The 26,066-nt window shown below is 34.5% G+C and overlaps 1 protein-coding gene across 5 annotated transcripts in view; it reads right to left on the bottom strand.

The window, feature by feature from the left end:
* LOC118194177 (transcriptional corepressor CBFA2T3-like) overlaps positions 1-26,066 on the bottom strand; it is a 248,354-nt gene that overhangs the window by 99,265 nt on the left and 123,023 nt on the right. The window contains exon 1 of one of the 5 annotated variants that reach the window (XM_085821252.1): positions 14,475-14,628. The exons of the other annotated variants lie outside the window; for them this stretch is intronic. The gene's annotated coding sequence lies outside the window, so the exon portion shown is untranslated. Of the gene's footprint in view, positions 1-14,474; positions 14,629-26,066 lie in introns of those variants that run through there. 5 annotated transcript variants of the gene reach the window in all.

The raw sequence follows: 26,066 nt of genomic DNA, 5'->3' as shown, positions 1-26,066 counted from the left end.
GACCCAACCGAAGTTCTCCCATCCTAGAGTTTAGGGTGCTGTCTTTCAAAATGGAACTGAGCAAAGTCGAACTGTCACCTGTAAGGTGTCCAAGGCCTCTTGCCAACATAAGCGCAATCTTGCCTCCTTGTCAGGATGAATTTTGTGGATTGGTCTGATATCAGCCAAGCGAGATTAGTCACAAAAACGACAAATATAGGAAATTTGTCGTTTTTGTGACTTAAATTTGTTGTAGGAAGAAAATTACACAACCCTCTCAGAATTTTGCTAATACCTCGCATACTTTTATATTTCATAAAAATACATCGAATGACAGCTTTCGTTACTATTCTTTTTAAATGCATGTATTTCAAGAGGGGGAAGTATTTGATCTTCGTAACTTTTTGAATAATAGCCTACTTCTCTCTGACGTTTAAAACTATGATTAAAAAGAAGTTACATTTTTACTGAAAATTAAGAATTCCAAGATTACAGAATCAGTATGGTCAATCATTCCGAAACTTTCCAATTAGATCAAGTTGGAAGACAGGAGATCAAATCGGAAATCTCGACAAGAATTCCACAATCTGAAATTTCTAGCTATTGCTTATACACCTTCTATCTCCAGTAAAAAATATAACAGAAATAAAAACTGTTCTCTTAAACTTATTCCAGCCTCTTTTCATTGATTATTAGCCGACGGCAGTATGTAAATGGGTTTGCTTTCAAGAATTCCGTTGCTATGTTTATAAAAAAAGAAATTTTAAAAATAAAGAACAGAAAAAAATTCGCCTAACAAACTGATTATGACAGTCTGTAGTAAGTTTAAAACTCGAATAGCTGAAAACTAGTCTCGTAATAAAAAAAAAGTAGAAAAGAAAAAAAAAATCTTGCTTCAAACTTTAAAATTTAAAAATTAATTTCAATGTTCGTCTCTCGATATTGCGTACCGTGTCGACATCAAGACTGAAATTCAAATTTAGAAAAAAAGAGGGGACGAAATAAATTGATAAACATAAAGAGGAAACGCCTCTAGCACTGCCAAAAAGAGAAAAGAAATTAATAAACAGGAAAAGCGCCGGGAATATAGAGCAGGGTTAAAAAAAAAATTCCGTTTGGTCTTTCAGTAACAGCAGACGATCTTTTCTCACCACTTTCGAGCACAATGGCGGGCGTCAGGTGCTAGTGTCACGTGTTCTGACGTCATTCGTGTTTGCGGGAAAACCTGCCAATCCCAGGCGTTCGGCGGTAATTCTCCCGGAATCCGCCAGAGATTGGATTCTTTTTCTTTCATCTTTTATTTTTTTTTAATTCTATTTGTCATTATTATTCTGCAGATGGTAGAAGAAATGAATTTCTTTTTTAATTCGAGAAATGTTTTCCGTTATTTCAATGCCCTGATTTACGAAAAATTAAATTTTAGCGCGCTGCGGAAAAAAAAAAAAAAAAAAAAAAAGGAAATTGGAATTTCTTTGCCAAAAAATAATTTCACGGTCTGCACGAAAAGTACTCAAGTATAATTTTCAAAGATGAAGCAGATGTTAAATTATTCTAAAATATTTAAAAAAAAATATGCGAAAACGACAACTTCGATTAAGCTTAGAGATCATAACTCCAGCGAGCTGTAGTGTAGCGAACATCACAATATGAAGAGTCACACGAGTTTTTTACTTCCCATTGCATATTTCAGTCATACTTACACTATGGATAATGTGCCGCAAGCAATAAAAACTTCTCCCTTATTTGTATATTTCATCGAATAGCACTTTTAATTTACTTTTAATTATTTTAATTTTTTAAGGCTTTCTCTTTGCATTTACAACCTGGATTAATATTAGATATAAGGCAATTGTCTCAAACGGCAGCCCACATGCGACACTCGAAGTAATTTTACATGGCCCGCGAATGCATTTCCCGTAAATTAATTAACATTATAATGACAAGAATTTAAAGGAAAAGCTTAAGGTTTAATTGATTTGGAATTCAATTTTTCATTACCATTAAAAACCAACGCGGGTAACGCCCTAGAAAATCTAAAAATGGAGTTAATTTACACTGTGATATAAATCTTATTCATAGATTTGGAGATACAGATTTGATTTACTTTTACCCTGAATACCCTCAATTCCGAATTTTTGCAATAACAAATATTCCTTTGTTTGGGGGTACATTGTTATGTGAAAAATGTTTTATACAGTCAAAAATTAATAATAATAATAATAATAAAAATTGACCAATGAACCGAGATAAAGATAGCTTCTAAGCTTTTCTTAGGTTACAAACTTTATCGTCTGACGTCGTAACCGAAAGTTGTTCTTGTTCTTGACTATATCTTGTTCAAATTTTTAATCGTTAATAGAATACGTTTTATTCATCCTCTCAAGTTCAAATAAATGTTTTTAAACTTGTAGTGGATGACACTTGATGTCAATATAGTTTTTACACATATTAAATCAATTCCTACTTATTTATTCCTGTTTATCGGAAATAAAGATATGCTGTTTTTTTTAAATATATTATAATACTCACAAATAACGACCGTTTATTGGGAATTCTTCTATGCTCTAAAAATTAATATTATAACAACTTATGAATAATAGTACATGACTGTGATAAATGGGATTGCAATATTTAATAAAAATAAAAGGCAACAGTGTAATGGAATTAAAGAATTGTAGTTTTATAGAGTTGGATGAAGCGGATGTAATACCCCATTATGTAGCGAATATTCTCCCCATATCTCTATGTTAACGTGATAATAATATATGATTTAAATTTTTTTACAAAAATGTATCTGAACTTGAGGGGATGAATAAAAAGTAGTTTACTATTGTATATTACTTAAAAATTAATTGAAGAAAACTGGACTGCTCGAAACTTACTGGAAAGGTTCCTTGCAATAATGAAGCATTACAAGAGATGGATAGCATGAAAAAGAGACCACCATCAACTTCATAAATTAGAAAGGAAAAAACGTCCAAAATATTAATAAAAAGTAACTAAAATAAAATTTTTCTTTGTTGACCTAAGTAGGAATTGACTGTAATAAAAAATTTTTATACGAAGAAAAATTTGAGAAATAAAAGAACGAGTATACATTCTGATTATTAAATTTCAAGTTTTTTCCCACTTTAAAGTTTCTGTAATTAAGTTAAAAGTTTTTAATTCAATATATTAGAATTATTCCGGATAAAAATCAAGCTGAGAATTTAATACTTAGAAGTTAATACGTTTGAATTACAAAGTGTAACCAACAGAAATTTCTTGCAAATGAGTACCTTTCGATTTCAGGTAGAAAATAAATGTAATTCTCTGCGTCATTTCACTTCAATCGATTGGGTTTATCGATGACAAGGCAATTCCAGCGGCTTTTTTTTTTATTTTAAAAAATTGAGTGTTTGAAGCATATTATTATTATTTCAAAGAATGAACATTGCGTTTTTTCGGGTACGATAAAATCTTCCAAACAATATGGACTTCTGCGAATGCGGTCGTCTTCGTCGAAGCTACGACTACGAGTTATATTCAATAATGATATTTAATTACTTTCTCAGAAATACTATCTTGAATGTTTCTGATGTGACCTTTATGAAAATTCAATTCATGAACGATTTGTAATTAAAATATACATTCTACCGATATATTTGTTCCCAACAAGTAGAATTCACTTAGTAGAAGTAGTAGGCAGCAAGTAGAAGGCAGCAGCTGTGGAAAAAATATGATAGCTCTGAAAACAAGAAAATATTTTTTACCATTTTATGAAATTTGAGTTCTATACTTGGCAACTGTTAGGTTTTATATCCGTTACATATTTTTCTAAGCCCATGATTTCGATAAATAATTTATTATGAGATACTATCCTTTCAAACTGAAAGAGAAATCCATCAATGCAAAACTTAAAATTATATTTAAAAACTTTATTTTTGGTACAGATTTTGAATAAATCTTTAATCAGTTTCGAGTGCGATCAGATGCAGGTACTTCTTCACGAAAAAAGGAAAGGGAAAAAAAAAAAAAAATCTGAAAGGTTTGAGATTTTAAATTACGTCCAAAGGGGCGTTTTTTTAAACGTTTTGTGTGTTACTTTTATTTATTAAACATCATGTTCTTTGCACTTAAACCATAAAATTCAGTTCAATAGGAATGTCGCAAAATAATTTTAAAATGAGCCTCTCTTCAGAATTTCCGATACACAGTTCCGGGCGCTGGTGTGTATTGGTGTATTTAATTATTGCAAAGCACACTAGGGCTATCTGCCTAAGAGGAGGGATGCCTTCGCGGAGGACTTTCTAAGGGAAACTGGCTCGTATACACGTTACACATGGGGAAAACCACGAAAACGCCCATACAGCCAGCTTGTTCGCGGGATTCGAACCTCGGACCGAACTACCAGTGTTCAGCGACTTTACCGCTCGGCCGCTGGTGGGCCGTTCCGCGCGCTGGAAATAAAAAAAAAGGTCCCCCCCCCGTAGAGTGTTGCCATTGCTCGCTTTTAAATCGTTGAGTTTGTTACTCAAAAATTCGTTAAAATACGAAATCGATAATTAAACAAATTCCAAATTTGGTCTTTCACATGCCCATATTCGTAGGAGGATTACGTCATTCAAAATTCGATGACGCTACGTACCGTTGTTTTATCACAGTGCGAGAAACAGGCAGACATTTATGCAGATTCTTCTTTGTTTAATTGCTTTAAATATAACACAGGGCGATAATATTGGGTGGCTACAATTTGAAAAGTGAAACCAACCTTAAACGTTTTCGACGCAAACTGCCCAAACGAAATTAATAGCCCTTCTGAGCTAACGCCCTTTGGGCTAAAAAAAGGAAAGGGGGGAAGGCTCCCATATTAGAATGGGTGAAGGGGATAGATACAAACGGGATTAAGGAACTCGTTAATTTTTTTTAAATGACCGGGCACTTTATTTAACAGCCATTAGCTTTGCGTCACTATAAGGATCGGAAGTGGTGGTCATTTCATTGTGGAAGCACTTAATAGGTGGCCACCGTTGCTTCCTAAGGGACGGACATTTACAGCAATGCCTTCTCCGGGATTCGAACCCGCGCCTATCGCTACGGCAGTCAGGATCACTAACCACTATACCGGTTGAGCGCCAGGAACTCGTTAAATAAATAAAACGATTCATAAAAAGAATTTTCAACATATCATTTACAAAGGCTAAGAATGAAATAAGGAAACGAAATACCACTTGGAGGACTTCAAGCAAAGAAATACAATCTCTTTTGCATAAGCAGTTATTATGCATTTGCAGCGTATTATGAATGATTCGCGTAATCTAATGCTCCAGTATGTTCATGTATGTATAATCAGTACGTTCATGATTGCTTGCATAAGCTGAAGGTGCTGAGGAATGCGTTCAAGAGCTGATTTCAAGAAATCCTCCGTGCTGTTTCGCAGACGAATGAGTTACGGTTCTTCAATTCAATTCTTCAACACTTCTACGAACACTACTACTTCTTCAGAAGCGTCACATCCAGAGATCATATCCGCAAACAGAGTGAATATGCGACAAGAAGCAAATAGCTTATAACACACTCATCGATGAAATATGTGAGCTAAATCGATTGTATGCAAAGTCCAATACCATCTTACATAAAACTAATTGACGACAATCGTCGATGTTGTAGTTACAATAAAACAAACATCTGATGTTAGGATATCTGCTGGCCATTACGGAGTATATCACATGTCCATTAGCAATAATTTCCTGAAACAAGAATGGGAAATCAGAACAGCTATTAAGTATTCGTCAGTAACAGCATAACTTATCGATCGTTCAGCCGTCTCGTCGTCCAGAACATTGCCCAACATGCACCATTAAACTTACAAATGGGTAATAGATAACCACAAACACCCATGCTTTCTCCGGGGTTCGAACCAGTGATACGGAAACTAATTTTGTGAACTACCATACTGAATAAGGCCGATATTGGTTTCTCGGATTTCCTGGCATTGATATTTGGTTTCTCTGTTTTTAGTCCAAAGACGCTTTGTGCCTGAAGGACTATTGTTTTCCTTTTGCGATGGTTTACTATAAATGTCCGTTTCACTTTTAAAACTGTTGCCACCCAATGTTAGAGTCCTGCATTATATTTAAGAAATCAAATAATGAAAAATCTGCATAAATGTATGTATATTTCTTGCATTGTGATAAAACAACGGTACATAGAGCCATCGAAGTTTGAATGACGTAATTCTCCTACGAATATGGGACCAAATTTGGACCAAAATGGGACCAAATATAGACCAAATTTGGAATTTGTTTTATGATCGATTTCGTATTTTTTAAAACTTTAACGAATTTTTGAGTAACAGACTCAACGATTTCAAAGCGAGCCATGGCAACACTGTACGGGGGGGGGAATCTTTTTACCTCTAGCGAGTCGAACTGTGTATCGGAAATACTAAAGATATGCTCATTTTAAAATTATTTTGCGACATTGCTCTTGAACGGAATTTTATGCTTGAAGGGCAAAGAGCATGATATTTAATAAATAAAGGTAAGACACAAAACGTTAAAAAACGCCACGGATGTAATTTAAAATCTGAAACCGTTCAGATTAAAAAAAAAATTAAATTAAATTAAATTTAGTTGTAGCTGAGGGTCGGACATAACATGATTACTAGATGTCCTCGTTTGCGGTTTAATTTGGCATGGCCGTTCCTATTTGAATATATGGTAATTTGGCCTATAGAAAGGGAAGAAATCAGGTTTGTCTGACTACTTTTCTTTCTGTATGCAGAACAGGACTGTCTGAGAGTAAATGTGAAAGAGAATCTCAACAGATCTCTGGCAAATGCAGCGGGGTTTCAAGCAAATAAGTGCAAAACTTTCATTGGTCTGGATGCAATAGACCTGAAACTTCACGGTATCACTCAGATAAAAGTGCACTTTGTTCCTCCTAAGGTGCTTTATAGTAATATACGTCAACTTCTATTCTAACTAGAGAGAGTGTGTGTGTGTCATTATAGCAAAGCCTCGAGGGCTATCAGCCTAAGGGGAGGGATGCCTTCGTGGAGGACTTTCTAAGGGAAACTGGCTCGTATACACGTTACACATGGGAAAAACCACGAAAACGCCCATGCAGCCAGCCCGTTCGCGGGATTCGAACCTCGGACCGAACTACCAGTGTTCAGCGACTTTACCGCTCGGCCGCTGGTGGGCCCTATTCTAACTAGAAAATTCATTACAAATATGAATCATCGGTTCTTGTCCACACCATACAGTTGCTGGCTACGGCAATCTCGAACGGAAAGAACGCGGAAGAAAGAAGCAATTACCTACTCATACTTCCATAAGAGAGAACACACGAACTTTCTGAGCATTTTTCATATTTTCCTGAGAACAATGTCTAATGGCGAGACACCGAGCGTGCACTAATTGGAACTAGAAAATGCGCTAATGATCGCTCAGTATAGTCGTCGCATCAACTTCGACAGTTTGAATACTGATCGGTTTATTGTTCTCTAGTTAACTGAATTCTTTGTTTTCTGATCTATAAGCGCATCAGCATTTTCAAGACAGCTAGGGATATCGCTGGGTCATGGCACAATTTCTTAAACCAGAAAAATTCGCTAACAGCAGTATTGGCATTGTCGAAGGTTTCATTGAAAAACATCATTATTAGAGCAAGAGCTGACTGAAGTAACAGGCACTGAGCACTGATTAGAATGTTTGCAACAACTCGTTTAATAATAACGTTCCAATCCCTTATGTTGATTATTCATCCGCCTACACAAATCAGATTGTGTTTTATTTGCATACAGTTTTACACGAGTATTTCTTTCGCTAATTTTATTCGCAATCAATGTAAACGCTTAATTTTAATAAATGCTTAATTTTTTTGTGTGTGGCCTTTTTCATTTATTTAATGCGTTCCTTTTTTACGCTTTACCTTGAAAATTCCACATTACCTTTGTTAGCTAATACTTCACACCCAGATAATTTTCCCGTATCCTTTGAAGAGCACATATGCAATTTAGACAATCAAAATCTTATTAGAAATCAGATGGTAATTTTACACGGGAATAATGTTTGTGGTATTCGAACGCTAATTTCTATCTTTTATGCATATCGTAAAATTACTGACAATTCCGTCGAAGCATTTTAAAAAAATTATAACAAATAATTTGTGTGAACGATACAAAAATTTGATGATAATATAGGCAGCTATGAGAAAATTCATTTTTTTCCCACGTACGAGGCAATATATCACGATGGTTAGGTTGGGGTATTTGAATGTGGCAAACACCACCAGGGCTGTCAGCCTAACAGGATTGAACATGATGTCGCTGGCCCAGTTTTTCAGGAGGCTGGACCGCGGCCACAGCATCGGGGAGAAAGTTGCGAAGATCCAGGAAATTGTGTGTTATTTATATGATTATGTAACCAAATTATGCAACATTGTCCTTATTACGCAAATATTGAAAAATTGATAATAAATAGCAGATAATGGATAATAAGCAACTAAGCTGATAAGTCGTCATGACTGTGCAGGTGCTTCTTTCGTGGTTTCCTGTCCTATGAAAATCCAAGACATCAGCGGGCAAAGGAAGCACGAAGCCAGTATCCAAGCCAGACTCCCAAAATTAAAAGTTACCAGGGCTTGAATTCGAAGAATAGATGGCTACCACATTTATGCGTTCTCTCCTTTCTGCGCATTCTCTCCACCAGAATGGCAAATATTGATCGAAGTTCAAATTCTTTGGTAATGAGCCGGAGAACTGTCTTACTGAAAGAAATAATTTTCAATCGATTACGGCTTCAGGCAACTTCTCCTTCTAGCATGCTTTCGTGGTGTAACGGTAGCACACTCGGCGCGTATTCGAGAGGTCCAGGTTAGAGTTCCGGCGAGGGCACTACTTATTTTTCAAGTCTCCCGCATCAATAATAATCCAATGACGCTACAGTGGCTTCCAAACAAAAAGATGGTGGATGATGATTTGTCACCACTAGGATTTGGCGATTAGGTCTCCTAACCCTCAGTCGCCTTTTAAAAGGAGGAGTATGTAAGGTATTTTCTCCCTCCTCCCAGCATGCCTTCGTAGTGCAACGGTAGCACACTCGGCGCCTGTTCGAGAGGTGCAGGTTCGAGTCCCGGCGAGGGCATTGCTCATTTTTTACGTCTCCAATATCAAAATACCTAATGATTCGGTGAATCTTTACATTATGGTAACTCGGCGATTTTTTGGCGAAAATTTGGCGACCAACTCTGCTACAGCAACCTGCTAGTTTTGTTTTGGACGCCATTTTGTTTTCACAAAATAAAGGCATGTTTTTTTTTTTTTCTTTCTTAACTCAACATTTTTTCCAACAATCTGCTAGCCGAATTACGCTTATGCTAGAACTTTTATGGAACAAAAATGCTTAATCATCACGAAGATTAGGTGCGAAATTGGGAGAAAGTGCAGAATCGCAAACTGCTTGCCGCGTTTTTAAGAATTGCACATACACGGTATCATCCATGTACACGTCGACCTATATTCACTTAAAAAAAAATCCCAGAATTGCACAAAAATGGCATTGCGCACACTCTTGACTTTATCCATGTACACATCGACCTATTTTCACTTAAAAAGTCAAAGAAAATTGACAAAAATCTAATTCTTCTTAATCTTGTAAAAAGCGCCAAACAAATAAGTGGGCGAATCTGCACTTTAGCAGCGAAATTGTTTCTAAGTGCTTATTTAGCTAGAATCACGATCGGAATTTTCCGGAAAATGTCACATGACATGTCTCATGATCTCTCATTTCTCTGAGACAAAATAATCTGTGATTCGAACTGTGTACTTCTCAGATTATTGCTAAAGTCCTAGCTAGTAACCTTTATCGCCTTACCAAAATGTCGCCAAACTATCTGTTACCATATTCTAAAGATTAGCCGATGATTCTACACTTTATTAAAACAAGTCCACGAATTTTATCGTGTCAATCAGTCAAGGACCTGTCTTTTGCATGAACCATGGACATGTTATATGTGCCAGTCCCAAATTTAAAGGAGAATCTCTCTTGGGCCTCCCATTACTCTTTCCCTAGCACGAAAAGTCCAGTTCAACCTTTTTAGTTCTTCCTCGACAGGATTTTCGGTTTGTCGTGTATTTTAAGTGCCCTCATACACACTATACACTTACTAACATCCAAGCGTTCCCCGAGATTCGGACATCGGCCGAACAATATCTGCAGGTACAACGTTAAGGGGCGGCGTAAATGTCAAGTGAATTCATTGGATCAAATGCATTTGAAAGTGCAATATTCCTATGAAGCCTTTCGTGAGCCAAAATAACATAAAGACGAAAATAAATTACCATAAATGTAGTGGAAAAGTTATTACCTTAAAAATAAATCCTCAAAACAGAATGATGTGGTTAAGTACACAGCATATATAAATAGAAATGCATATACAGTGCAGTTTCTTGTCCTGAGAATCTGAGTACACGGGCACGGCCAATAATCCGTTAAGCTGAATCGTCGGATCCGATTATTATAAGATACAGAAAAGAGACAGAAAACTGTTATGATCGTCGAGTTACCGTTTCTACACTTTTTCTGTTAACGCGTTCAAGCTTCAAAAGTTGAAGCTTTTACTATGTTATGATAAGCATATGAATGATTGATACAAAAGCTCTGATGGACTGAAGCCAAAGTCAATCAATGCTATGTTATGATAAGTATATGACTAAGTTATGCAAAAGGCTTGAAATATGATAGCACCTTGATTGATGACTTTTCCCCCTCCTCCTTCTCTGTGATAAAGTTTTTCGTAAGCGCTGAAAACTTCTCGCAAAAACTGCCCTAAAAACTTTAAATTGTACCCTAAGAAAGCGTACGTTATCTCTCATTATTATAAAATGCATTTGATCAATTATTAATACTTTTTATAAACACATTTCTGATGCCTTTAAGAGCAGGTTTTTTTTTTTTTTTTTTTTTTTTTTAAATTTTTGAAACCTTATTTTATTTTTCTGTTAGGAACTTTTACAGCCAAACCTTTTTAGTCACTTCCTCACTTGGTCTAGTTAAGACTCATATTTCTTCCGCGCATTTCAAATAGCCTAGCTTTTTTTTTTTTTTTTTTTTTTTTTTTGTATATTCGTTATTTTACATTATATTAAGATATCAAGGCACTTATTATTCCCCATGGACCTTCCTTACAGGGGTTCAAAATGATCGTTTTATATTTCAAATGAAAGCAAAACATTAACTAACCGAGCGATTTAAATCAGAACACGTAATACTTTAAAATTTATATATTTATTTAATTATCTCGAATTGATATAATTTATAATCATAATAATTTATATGATTTATAATAATCAAATCTTTTTTATATTATATGTACATATATATTTATTTTCCCTTTTATTAATTTTTACACTTTTTGTTTATTAATAAATAAAAGAACTATCTAACATCATACATTCTTTACTGTGGTACATTCTGTACTGAAGTACATGTACCGTCAAAAAAAGTCTAATGTGTTCACCACATGACTTGCTTGTTAACGGTTCCTTGCTTCCTTGACGGAATACTAAATTATACGCATTTTTTTTTGCTGCAATTCATTTAAGCTTATTTCCTCAAATTTCATAAGAGATATACTTCTCATTCAATTAATTTAGTTCTCACTTTGCGGCAAGGCAAAAATACATAAAACTTCAAAATAACTTCATTAAAAATTGGAAGTTATAGAAAAACATAAAACACCAAATTCAGTTAAAAAAATTTAAAATACCATTTTTACAATTAAAATTACAGTTTCTACGCAAAAACAAGCAATTAAGCCAGCGGGCAAGAAGGCAGATTTTTCGGTGCACAGAACTAAATGTTTTCTTTTGGTCCCATTCTGCAAAAAAGACACTGAAGGTGCAAAAAGAATTAACTCAAAATTCTGCTATGTTTCAAATGCAAACTAATATGGCTGCTATAATAAACGAAAATTAGGCTTAGCCGTACTTAAACAACTTTTAAATTGTTGATAGTTCTACAAATATTTGCATGCAGATTAACTAAAGGCATAAAAACCTTAAATGGAAGATAAGAACAACACTATTCAACCATTTTTTAAAGCAAAAAATGCACAATTTATCAACATATAAGAATAAAAAACTGAACTGAGCCGAGTAACAGAGTAGGTATACATGCATATATGTGTGTGTGTGTCTATACTTTTAGTGCAGCCGATTGCAACTAAAAGGGAAGTGCACAACTACATGTAATAGCAGTCCTATATATAAAATTTCAACGTTCTGAGGCTACTTGTTTTTGAGTTATGCGAGTAACATACGTTATTACGTTCAGACGCCCTGAAAAAATCTCTTCTGAATCCATTTTAAATGAGTTTTACAATTCGTTTGGGGGAAAAAAGAGTCATGCAAAAACATCGTTAAATTGCATTGTATAGCTGTCAAAATGGATATTTTCGTTGAAATATGGTACCCGGGATTTTTAGTGATTATAATACTTCCTTTACGTCGTACAAGGAATTAAAAATAGTTGTCAAAATGGATATTTTCGTTGAAATATGGTACCCGGGATTTTTAGTGATTATAATACTTCCTTTACTTCGTACAAGGAATTAAAAACAGTTGTCAAAATGGATATTTTCGTTGAAATATGGTACCCGGGATTTTTAGTGATTATAATACTTCCTTTACGTCGTACAAGGAATTAAAAATAGTTGTCAAAATGGATATTTTCGTTGAAATATGGTACCCGGGATTTTTAGTGATTACAATATTTCCTTTACTTCGCACAAGGAATTAAAAATAGTTGTCAAAATGGATATTTTCGTTGCAATATGGTACCCGAGATTTTTAGTGATTATAATACTTCCTTTACTTCGTACAAGGAATTAAAAATACTTTTACAAATTCGTGTAACTCGCACAGTTAGCTGGATTGGCTGCTGTTAACACACTAACAGCTGACGTTAAATGATAGTTGAAGTACATTGTGGAATGATATAAAAACGCAAAACGCGTTGCATTTATTTGATTACTAACAGCACTTATTTGATTACTAACGGCAGTCAGCAATTACTGGGCGAAGGCAATTGCCTACGATCACACTTATATGACTATTTTTTAGCAGTTTGCAAAATTGATATGTTACATAAGAATTTTACTATTTGGGATACAATATATTAAAAAGGCAACTGATACATTGAATTGTCTCATAAATACTTGATAATAAAAATCAGATAATAATATAATTACAAAACTTAAGATTTTGAGTAAATATTCGACCGAATGTCTACAAAAAGTATAATTTTACCAAGCCAGACGAACTGAGCTAGCCGATCATCAAAAATGTAATTTTGCGTTTTTATCGGCCAGTTTAAATTAAGGCAACGAAGTACCTTTTCATTTTCGAAGGATACAACGGGATAAACAATAAACATATTGACTACTGACATTTAAACACACAATTCTACTTCCAAAGGTTTAAATTCAAGTTTTATTCTGTCACTTTATTCAGAAAAAACAAATTATTTATGCTCGTAAAAGTCTCTAAGATATCTCTTAAACTAAATAAACTAATAAATATCTCTATAACTAAATAAAAGTTATAGATTACGGATTTGAAAACTTCTTATTCATTAATTGAAGTATTAATATTTCAAAAATTTCACGAACTGTTCAAATTTTTTCCTAATCACAAGCTTTACCACAATTTATCAAATATTTACGTTTTATAAGAACGTATGTGAAAAAGCATTTATTTTTTTATTTTGTTTTTGCAACTTGAAGAAATTCTGATAAACAAATTACCCATTCCTGTGCCAATCTGTAAAGCGTAAGATACTTATGCTTCAAATTTAACTAGGAAACTCAGTGACTTAGAAGAAATGTGTTGCCATTTGACAAAGACAATCTATTTTACTTTCAGGTTTCATCTGTCTGTTATTAATCAACAAATTAAGCGATTTAAAAGCAATAAACGCAATTTTTCATCTCTAGCATTACTAATTACCAGCTTGAATTAAGATAATATGAGCTAGACTAATTAAAACCGTTATATATTTTGTCTTTTTAAAAAATAACTATATGAGACGGCTGGCCACTCTAACGGCTAGTATATAAAAAAGATAAGTTTTACTCCATCACATTCTCATTTGTTTCGGAATATTATGGCACAATAAAGTGAAAGTTTCTTAAACTACTTTTGGCAGCAGTACTTTTGCATGACAGTCATAAAATGTAAAGGTATTTGCTTGTTTAATCACTTAAAGCATGTGAGGATTATCATGAAACAAAACCGGGTTTACTCTAAAAAAAAAGTATTGATTTAAAATATGACAACTTGTAACTTCTCTGATATCAACAAAGTTAAAATTTTAGATGTTAAGTTTTTTTCTCGCGTGAATATACTTAGAAAAGCGTTCAAACAATCAATCCATGCTTTTTTGCATACAAAGTTAATAAATTTAACTTATATATGAGATATGTCCGTCATTATTCTATAAAATGATTACCTCGTTATTGTTTGATGTTCTTAGAGAAATGACGTCAGAGACAGATTGGAATACGGTATCACAGGTGTCGCGTAACCGAGATCATGGAAGTCAACAATACAGTACGGCACGCACCTCGTGGTATCGAATGCGTTCGTCAACGAACGTTTACGAACATTCTAAGCGCGGATCAAAGGGAGACGAGTGATCATCACTTTGAGTGGTTGCTGGAGACAGATTTGGCGATCGCCAAATTTGAGCCAAGAGGGTCCCACGTTTTAGAGGCTACCTGTTCCGTATGAAGCAGTTATAGCAGAACTGTCTTTAACCGAATCTTTAATTGCGGGGGAGTTATTTCGGATAAACCTTTTTTTGGATAGCGCATTATCTCCTTCTTGCTTCACAGAGAATCGTCCATATTTGCACAAATTACTTTACTTTATGACAAAAATATTAATTTCGAATAGATGTCTCATGAAATACCTTAGGGCCAAAATCAGAGACGCTCTTATATCCAAAGACTCGGTCTCGATATTTGTCATATCTAATGTTTATGCATCTCTACATATTAAAGTATACTTACTTAATTTTATGTTCCAATAATTTCACCTTTCTATGCGCAATGCGGGAGCTCCAAAGACCTGCTTATTACACCTTCCCCTTAGGAAGGACATTTGTTCATGCATTTAGACTTTTGGAAGCATCAGTTGTTCAACCTTTTCAAGGACAGTCTTTTCTCAGTATGATTTGTATACACTAATAATACTAGAATTCAGTGATCTCAGAAAGTCCTCTCAAGAGGTTGATGGTTAAAAAAAGAGGAGCGGGGGATCCTCGGACCACCCCCGGGGTGTTCTCCCTCAAAAATTGAGGTGGGAAGTTTAACCCTTAGCGCTCCGCACGTTTTTGTACCACTGCCTACCAGCAACTCCAGCACATTTTCGCAGGATCCGGTGTTTTTTAAATGTAGCACCCAGAATATCTGCATAAATCTCTTTCTTGTAAATATTTTACCAAAGAAAGGGATGCGACTATTCTCCTTAACTGACCAATAATCCTGCATATTCGCCAGGGGTATCGTACCCATATTGATAATAACTCCAATAAAAGCCCAAAACTCATCCTCTTCCACCGCACGCCACGTTTTCCAAATAGAACTACTAGATAATTCTTTATTGTTTAGAACATTTTCTGCGTAATTGTTGGTTTCTTTTATAATTTCATTTACCAGTTCGTTTGTGAAAAATAATTTGAAATATTGTGTCGGCTGTACAATATTTGTAGGAATTTGTGGTCCAATGACCTTCGGCGATACACTAAAATGTATTCTATCTGGAATATCTAATTCTTCCATGACATCGCGCCATTCATCTAAGTCTTCCGGCGACTCTTTGCTTTCACTTTCAATAACTACCATTCGTCGTCTCTTTGGTAGTAGAATTTCGGAACCACTACTTGAAGTGTCAGAATTATAATCAACATTGTCTTCCACAATTCTTCTAACAATGAAAAATCAAACACATCTTCATTATCACTCAACTCTATATTCTCAATAATTATTTTTCTCCATGTTGCTAACCATAAAATGGGTCAAATACTGTTTCAATGGTAACAGTAGCGAGACTGAGCACGTTTCAATAACAATTTCACGTTTACAGATAACAATTGCCAACGCCGACGATTCCGTAACATCTTAAGCCTAATCATGCTAAAAACATTGGGTTCCGCAGCGGAGCCTACGGAGTTACGTAACAAATGACGGACGGCTCCGTAGCGGAGCCAACGCAGCGCTAAGGGTTAACAGCTAAGTTCAGCGATATCTCAATTACCTGTGGTACTACGGAGGTGCTGGTCAATCTTCTATCTGTACCTGTCACATGAAATATGTACTCGAAAATTTCCTTCTAAACATTTTTCTTCTATTTAAATTATGTTAAGATATATGCATCTGAAAAAAGGGGGTAGACAAAAGAAGAAGGGAGTCGAACGCGGCCTAGCATGCCAAAGTCACTTGTGTAAAGCGAGAAACACCTTTACGAAGGGAAACTGGAAAATACGAAGGCTGCTCGCACACTTTGTAGACGATTTTTTTCATTGCATTTACAGAAATATTTTACGTAAAATTTTTGTGTTTTAAGTGTTCCATTTGATAATTATATTCTTCATTATCTTTCTGCACCATAATTTCCAAGACAATAAAGCATTTTGTATTAACGGAAGCGGCATTTTATTCCATTTCTTTTGAACAGCTTTTCAAAGTCCAAGAAGGTTTATAGGTTGACTTTTGGACAATCCTCTTTTGGATCATTTTAATGATTCTGCGACTGTCTTTTGACTCAACGGACTTTCTTTTAACGTTAGAGATCTTACCTTGAATCTGACCTTACTTAAAATCGCCTAAGGGAAGGGATGCCTTCGTAGACGACTTTCTGAGGGAAACTGGATCGTATCCACGTTACACATGGGAAAGACCAAGAAAACACCCATGCAGCCAGCTCATTCGCCTGGAATGGAACCTAGTTCGAACTACCAGTGTTCAGCGAATTTACCGCTCGGCCAGCGGGCGAGGGAGGGCGAAAAGTCCTTGAAATGTGCATTTTAAAGCAACACACTATAGTAGCTGTAAATAATAATGTAAAATCACTTTATGAGTGTGCTGCATTTGTTTTCCTCCATCCGTATTTTTATATCTGACATATGTCCTAAATACAATAGATTCCTGGAAGTCAAATTATAATCCGCTGACCTCATCGACTTTTATACATGAACTTTATAAGAAATAGACTAACCCAAACGGGTTTTCTCCTTCGTCTGAGGCGTTGCCGGCTGTCACCTTGATCACATCCGGAGGAGTAGGGACGACTTGCAGAAATTTAACATTGGTTGCCTATTGCAGCGTGTATAATTGTCAAGAAAGAGCTGGTTGTAACGCCTCATTTCACAAATTAGAATTTCTACATATTTTTATTTTTGAAATTGAGATGAATTTTTAAAAATTTAGCATATTTATCAAGCATAATTACCGTTCCAAATAATTATAAAGCTATTGCATGCTTTCAGGACTGGATATTTTTTTAGCTTTTCCTATGCTGTAAGGAAATTTGTAACTACTTCTTTTGGAAAATAATATTTTAAATCTGAACTAATAGAAAATTTCAAGCAAGCAATTTCCTCTTCCAATTTTTATACTTTTTATTGGTGTAAATAAGTAAAAAATACTAAAATATTTAAAAACCAATTTTTGAAAATTTTGTTTAAAATTCTAAATTGTGCTGCTTTTTTTAAGTTATAGATTATAGCACAATTTCTATAAAGGAATTTTATTTCAATTATATTTGATAATACATCATAGTGATAAACACTTTTGACTCCTTAAAAATTTTTATACATTTAATTCTAATATTAATTATATTTAACCATAATAATTAATTTTGCTTGTATTTTATAGTGATTATTTTTTAAATTTATTTTTAGTTCTGCATAAGATTTTTTTATTTACTGTTAATTTATTAGTCCAGGGAGGCTGTTAGTTTCGAAGCGGCATTTTGCGTTGTTTTACTATAAATGTCCGCGTCTCATTGAACATTGTTGTTACCAAATATTATCGCCCTGTATTATATGTAAAGAAATTAAATAATGAAGAATCTGCATGAATACATGTATGTTTCTCGCACTGTGACAAAAACGACGTTATCTAGAGCCATCAAATTTTGAATAATGTAATCCTCCACCCTAAAATGGGCATCTGGACGGCGGAATTTCTAATTTGTTTTAATCTATTTCATATTTTATAAAACTTTAACGAATTTTTGATTAATAAACTCAACGAGTTCAGAGCGAGCACTGTACGGAAAATAACAGTTTTATTAACACACAAAACTTTTAAAAAAGGTTCCTTTTGGGCGTAATATAAAATCTGAGTGCTTCTAGATTTTATTTTATCTTTTTGTTTTCCTTCAGTACACTCAGAAAAGTTTATGCTCCGAATATTATAAATTACTAAAATAAATTATTCACTTTAATGTTAATATTTTAATGATGATATAATCAACTAAATAATCGTTTTTTAATTCTATTATAGTTTTGAAAATTACTGCCTGAAAATGTTCATTAAGTTAAAAAAAGAAATAATCAGATCTTGTTTAATTTTACCTTATTTATTTCAAAGCATCACGTACCATCAATCTTATTTAATTTTACTTTATTTTTACGCAAAATTGAGTTCATAAATTTTGTGCTTAGAGTTTTTACGGTTTTACCAAATTAAAGATGTTTGTACAAGAATTACGCGTGAAAAAAATGCGCGAAATGCAGTAAAAAACGCTTTAATGAGATATATTAAATCCTATTTGGAAAAAACTGTGGCTTTCATACTCTCATCACTATACAACGTATCAACGCAAGACAACACAATTAAATAGTATCTCAATCATATGACTGGGATTGTAGTCATGGGTAATTATTTTTCATATTTCGAATTTAAGCAAGAAAATAGAATATTTTTAGAATTCTACTGCGCAGTTTCTCCGATATAATCGTCCCTAAAAATGGAGTGCATCCTAGAATCTGCGTCATGGAAACGCAGATTTCTCCGATTTCAAATTATTCCGAAGCAATAATTTTTTTTCAAAGCAGTAACTTTAATCGATATGTTATTATTATTAATAAATCGAAATCAATCAATAAAAATTTATTTACTAGATGTGTTTGAAAATTTTATTTCACTTATTTTATTCGTTTAGAATCATAATTTTTTCCCCTCTTGGTTGTATTGAAACTTAGATTGGTTAGGTTTATTTAATTACGGCGAAGCACTCGAGGGCTGTCTACTTAAAGGGACGGACGCCTTCGTGGAGGACTTTCTAACTGAAATTCAGAATCCAAAAGAATAGTCCCGTCTTTCTGAGTTTGGGATTCTTAGAAAATTCAGTAGCCGGAAGTTATAATAATGTATGGCTTAAGTAAACCAAAAGCGGTTTTACTTGCTTGTATTTAAGTGAAAGAAATATTGTAATCACGAAAAATTCCGGTTATCATATTTGAAAGAAAATATACATTTTGACCGCTATCGAATGCAATTTAACGATGTTTTTGAATGATATCTCTACGTAAAGACGGAATAAAGGACTCTTTTTCCCCAAACAAATTATAAAACTGATTTAAAATGGATTAAGTGATTTTTCCTGGCGTACGTACGTATGTATGTATCTCTCATAACTAAAAAACGAATAGCCTTAGAACGTTGAAATTTTGTATATGAGGCTGCTATAACGTTCATCTCCCTTTTTAAGTGCAATCAGCCTCACCAAAAGTATATATACACACTCTGTTACTTGGCTCCGCGAGCTCAGTTTTTTTTATTCTTATAAGTTGGTAAATTGTGCATTTTTTGCTCTATAAATGAGTGAATTATGTTGTTCTTACCTTCCGGTTAAAGTTTTTATGCCTTTTAGTTAATCTGCGTGCAACAGTTGTAGAATTATCAATAACTTAAAAGTTGTTTAAGTGCAGCTAGCATATTCACAAAGCCTACAGACAATTTCGCTACGGGCTGCTCTCATTGGAGGAAACATCTGCTTGGCGGTCATATTTGGAATGGCGAGTTATCGCCCTGTAGGCGTGGTAATTAACGCCAAACAAACGGAAACAGTGTTTATTTCATTCAATATTTTTTTAGTTTATGAATGAAAGCTTAGAGGATTTGTGTGGAATATATCTTAAATAACCTACTGATCTTATTAATAGTTTATTTGTATTTCAATTTAAACTTTTAAAAGTACGTAACTGTTTTACAAAAAAAGGTGTTTATATCGAGACAGCATATGCACTTTTTCGTTATTTCACTTAGGAAGAGCCTGTTGTGTAAATTTTCATAGCGCATTAATTTATACAAATAAAGGAATATTAAAAAATTAACCAAATGAAAACATTCAGTAAACAGTTAAGGGTGTCGGATACCTATTCTTTTTACGAGTAAGTATAACTAAAATTATATTTTATGCCGTTATGCGCTATCTATTGAAACGCTTTTCGGGATCTTGGATCGTAATCTTGCTTACTGGTACCTACTACAAAGAGTACAAACCAGTAAATAAAAATAAGAAAAATTAACATTAACAAAAATAGAGAAAATAAAGGCGTTTAATTTTTAACACCGTACCTGAAGGCAAAAAGACAAATAATGACAAAGTCATTCAATAAAGTTAAAATAAAAATAAATCCGTATAGAGCAGAGTTTATGAAAGCTACGAGCGGGGATAGAACCGGCGACCTAGAAATCTGAGAATTATTCTCGCGCTCGTTACCATTGATCTGCGGTTTCTCCGGTGGGTTATGCTCACTTTTTGGTACACGACGCTCAGATACAAATTGTAAAGGCGATGAACCAAAAGTCGCCAAGCACTAGATTCTGTAACCCTACCTCTTTTAACCAATCGGAGCAAACAGCAGAAGAAACGGTCTGTAGGCTTTGTGAATAAGCGTGCGGCTAAGCGTAATTTTTTTACCATAGCAGCTATATTTGTTTACATTTGAAACTTAGCAGAATAATGAATGAAGTCTTTCTGCATTTTTAGTGCCTTTTTACCGGGTGGAATTAAAAGGGAACTTTTTAGTTTTGTGCACCGAAAAATCTGTCTTTTTGCCCGCTGGCCGTATTGCTTGTTTTTGGGTAGAAACTCTAATTTTAATTGTAAAAATTACTTTTTAATTGTTTTAACCGTATTTGGTGTTTTGTGTTTTCCTATACCTTTCGATTTATAATATAGATATTTTGAGTTTTTATGTATTTTTGCCTTGTCGCGAAATGAGAACTCAATTAATTGAATGAGAAATCTATCTGAAATGAAATTCGAGGAAATAATTTAAATGAAATGCCGGAAAAAAAGCGTATATTTTAATATTCCGTACAAGGAAATCGTGGTGTACACATATTTTTTTTTTATGTTTCTTAGAATATAAGATAAATTTTTCTTAATTTTTAACTACATTCTTAATTTATTGTTTTGATAATTTTTAAGTAATTCTGGTGTAGTGTGTTAAGAAGTCATTAAGAGCATCAATCTTCATTCAAGGGATAAAATGGTCACCCGTATGTAGATGACTAAGGACCCACATAAGTTAATACGTATGGGTGGTATGGCAGCCACTGTGCTAAAAAAAAAGAATGGCTTATTCTTTACGCATTCAATTACTGCTAACAATCCCATATACGGCTTCTTGTAAATTGTATACTATTAACTAATACGGAATTATGGTGTCGCGTCTGGCACAAGTGGTGGAACCAGGAATATATCTATCTTATTCTGAAAGTTAACTTCACCAGTGGAAAAATCAAATATTTATATAACTTCCAAAACCGCTTTTAAGCATTTCATGCACGGCATATATTTGTATTCGAAGGAAACTCGCAGTGGCTCAATTTATAGATACATTCGTTTATTTATTTAATACGCTTGTCACGTGGGTATACAGCGAAGCCTCGGTTCGCGAATTTAATTCGCGCCCGTCACCCGAAATGCTCATAGAGCGGAACAAAATTCATAACAGGAATTAATGTAAAAGGAATAAATTAAATTTGTTCCTGGACTGCAGATGATTGCTTAATGAAACTTTAAATCGTAAACGCATGATTTAACGCAAATTCATAACCAAAGGAAACTATTAATGAAAAAACAAAATATTAAATAATTTGTGGATAAATCTATCCACAAATAAAATATTCAGATATAAAAAAATCTGAAAGCTTTAAGATTTTACATTACGCAAAAAGGGACTTTTTTTAACCTTTTGTGCGTTACCTTTATTTATTAAGTTTCATGTTCTTTGCACTTAAACCATAAAATCCAGTTCAATAGCAATGTCTCAAAATAATTTTAAAATGAGCATATCTTTAGAATTTCCGATACACAGTCTCGCGCGCTAGGGATATAATTTTTTTTCCGTACAGTGTTGCCACTGCTCGTCTTGAAATTGTTGAGAGTTTTAATCAAAAATGTGTCGAAGTGTTACAAAATATGAAATCGATAATAAAACAATTTTCAAATTAGTAGATGCCCATATTCGGCGAAGGATTACGTTATTCAAAATTGGATAGCTCTAGGTACCGTTGTTTTATCCCAATGTGAGAAACACACACACATTTATACACAGTCTTTATTATTTAATTTCTTTAAATATGACACAGGGCGATTGGATGGCAACAAACTGAAAAGTGAACCTATATTTATAGCGAATCAATGCAAAATGCCAAAACGAAATGAATAGTCCTTCTGGGCTAAAAATAAATGGAACTTAATTTAATTTTACTGTACCTGTGCGAAGAAGGCAGGACGACATAAGGAAAAATGATAGGGATGGCACTATAGTTTGTGGGTGAAGTGTTCCCTTTTATAAAAATATCAGGCGTCTTTAGAGAGCAAATTCTTTTATCTTTTCTTTGTCTTTAATCGCAATTCGATACCGTTTTACTCAAAATTGATCCAACGTGATTTATTGACACTTACGTTTTAAAATGTTTTCCAAATGTGCCATGACATGCGGAAGTGTAAAGGAATCATTAGGTTTTTCTAAGCACAAGACGTGAAAAATGTGCAATGGCCTCGCCAGGACTCGAACCTGGATTTCCATACGCGCCGAGTGTGCAAACCGTTATAGCACGAAGGCATGTTGGAAGGAGGGAGAAAATACCATATATACTCCCTCTTTTAAAGGCCGATGGAGATTAAAGGACCCAATCGCCGAATCCTGGTAGTAAAGAATCATCATCCACCACCTTTTTTAGTTCGGGCGCCACTCTCGAATCATTAGGTCATTTTGATGCGAGAGACGTGAAAAATGAGCAATAATTTTTCACTTCTCCCGCATCAAAATGACCTAGGCCTTCGCCGAGACTCGAACCTAGATCTCTCGAATACGCGCCGAGTGCGCTAACCATTACTCCCTGAAGGGATGCAGAAAGCAGGGAGAAAATACCTTATAGTGAAAATACTTTTTTTTGTTTGTTTGTAATTTTGTGTTAGATGTGCTTATTTATTAAGTTAATTTAATTTTGTTTGGGGTCGACTGGGTTGCTGGCTGCCCCCGTTTACGGAGGCCTTCTATTGAGGGGCCCGTCTAAGAGTTCTTATTTTATAGTGCTGTTAACAGGGAGAAAATACCTTATATGTGGTATGATACCTGCTAGGCATTCATACTAATCCTATTTCCAAACTGACCTTATAGAACACCTTATAATGGACGATATACCTGACAGTATTCGCGTTTCTGTCTTTAATGTCTACTTTTGTGTAAACGTTTGTTTTTGTCCTTTTCCTTCACTTTTAATTATTATTAACACATGATTATTTCCAGTTAGTATTTTATGTTTTACTTATTTTCCTTTGTTGAATTGAGCGTGGCCTTTTAAGACTAACTTGTTTGGTTAGGTGTGTCGGGCTACGACCACTTACTTATGTAGAGACTTATGTCTACATAAATTAGGTTAATTTTAAACCTAATTCATGTAGACTTTATGTTTATTTGGTTAGGTGTGTCGGGCTACGACCACTTATTTATGTAGAGACTTATGTCTACATAAATTAGGTTAATTTTAAACCTAATTTATGTAGACTTTATGTTTATTTGGTTAGGTGTGTCGGGCTACGACCACTTATTTATGTAGAGACCTATGTTTACATAAATTAGGTTAATTTTAAACCTAATTTACATTAGGTTAATTTTAAAGCAGGAGAGATGAAAAATTAGCGACGCCTTCGCCGGGAATGGAACCGCGGAACTCTGGAATACGCGCCCAGGGTGCAGACCACCACATCACAAAGGCATGCCAGGAAGGCGGAAGAAATCCCTTATATATTCCCCCTTTTAAAGGGCGACTGTGGTTTTTAGGGGACCCAATCGCCGAATCCTGGGTGAGGAGAATTATCATCCAACACCCTTTTAGTTCGGGCGCCACTTTAGAGACATTAGGTTAATTTTAAAGCAGAAGAGATATATCGTCACTTTACTTAACCTGTTCCGCCTAACTAAGTTAATGGCACTACAGGGTTAGGAAGTCATCCTAGTTATTGCTAGCAATCTGACGGTTAGGACGCCTTTCTACATTTTACATTAATCTGTAGTATCTTGGATTTAATTATTTTTATTCACTTGCTTCATTATCTCTAAGATACCCATGTTGCAGTCATAGTCCGTGAGCAGTCTATTCACAGGATATGTGAAGTAGTCGGAAGGAAAGAACTGCTGTCGAAAATGTTCTTTCAGAGGGCAGGGGAGCAGGTAATAAAGTGTAAAATTAGCAACGCTTTTTCGCCGGGAATCGAACTGCGGACCTCTGGAATACGCGCCCAGCAAGCAGACCACCAGACCACGAAGGCAGGAAAAATACCTTATATTTATAGTGTGACGAGTGTTTCTGAAGTGTGAGATGGTCCTACTTTTCAAATGTTTCTAAAGCGTGACATTGTCATTGAAAAGGTTGTTTGCTACTGCTTAATGAGGATGACATCATTTACGTGAAAACGTTTGCATCTTGTCTTATAGCTTTCATTTTGCACAAATTTCGTGGATTAGAGGACCAGGATCTCCTTAGGGTGGCCCAAGGCCACGAGGTATGGGTGCATGGGCCGAAGTCCTATTCCAGACTAAAAAGATATTGTAAAGCGTAACGTAAGAATAACAAAGAGGACCACGATCATCGGCTATTGAAAACACGTTTTCAGTTTACAAGCATCAAATCTGCAGAAATCGGGGATAAATAGCCAATATTTCAACCGAGCCAACAAAATGTTTCATCCCTCATCCTTTCTCCAGCCGCTCTTCGAAAGGGGAAAAGAAATTCCACAGCGCGCTTGCGCAAAGCTCTGAGCCAATTAGAATGTGGCGGCAAAACAATACTACAATCATTTTATGTAGAAGTTAGAACGCATTTGGGCTGCTCGACTTTTCAAGACAGAGGCATTGAATGAGAACAGAAAGTGAATTAAACTTAATTTTTTGTTTTCAGGAAATTGGTAAATAACATTAATTACGCTCGTTATTTAAGTGAATATTTGCAGAATGTTCGGGCACATTTCTCTTCTCGAGCAAGTGTAGTGAAATAAATATCAAATACGAACACATTTGGCGAATTTGTAAGATGCCATATACTGCGCCTGAAACATTTGAATTAGAAAAATTTTATTAGGATAAGTTATGAGAGAGGAAGAATTCGAAAGATATACGGCAACGAAAGTGAATTAGAAATGCAAGATGCCTAAAAACAATTATAGAATACTGTCATATTACATATTCATTACGGAATAATTACATATTCATTAAGGATAAGGTCATATTCAATAAAGATACCATAAAAAGAAATTAATATTATTTCAATGTGAAATTCTTTGTGTATTTTTTAAGACTATGTATTATTAAGAATCGGTAATAATTTGGTTTCGTACTTTTTGATAGGTAATACTGCCGAACATTATCTAATTCTAGAAATAGGCAAATAAATTTCATAGATCAAATCTGTTATTTTGATCTGTGTGGGGTTATAATATTCAAAAATAGACTTATTTAAGAAATGTATTTGTTACGGTGAAACACCGAAGTCTGGAGAATGTCGACTTTCAC

Source organism: Stegodyphus dumicola, chromosome 7, assembly GCF_044657685.1.
Source record: "Stegodyphus dumicola isolate Sdum_Otavi_A_Nest chromosome 7, ASM4465768v1".
Classification (NCBI taxonomy): Eukaryota; Metazoa; Arthropoda; class Arachnida; order Araneae; family Eresidae; genus Stegodyphus; species Stegodyphus dumicola.
This window is presented reverse-complemented; position numbering and strand designations above follow the sequence as displayed.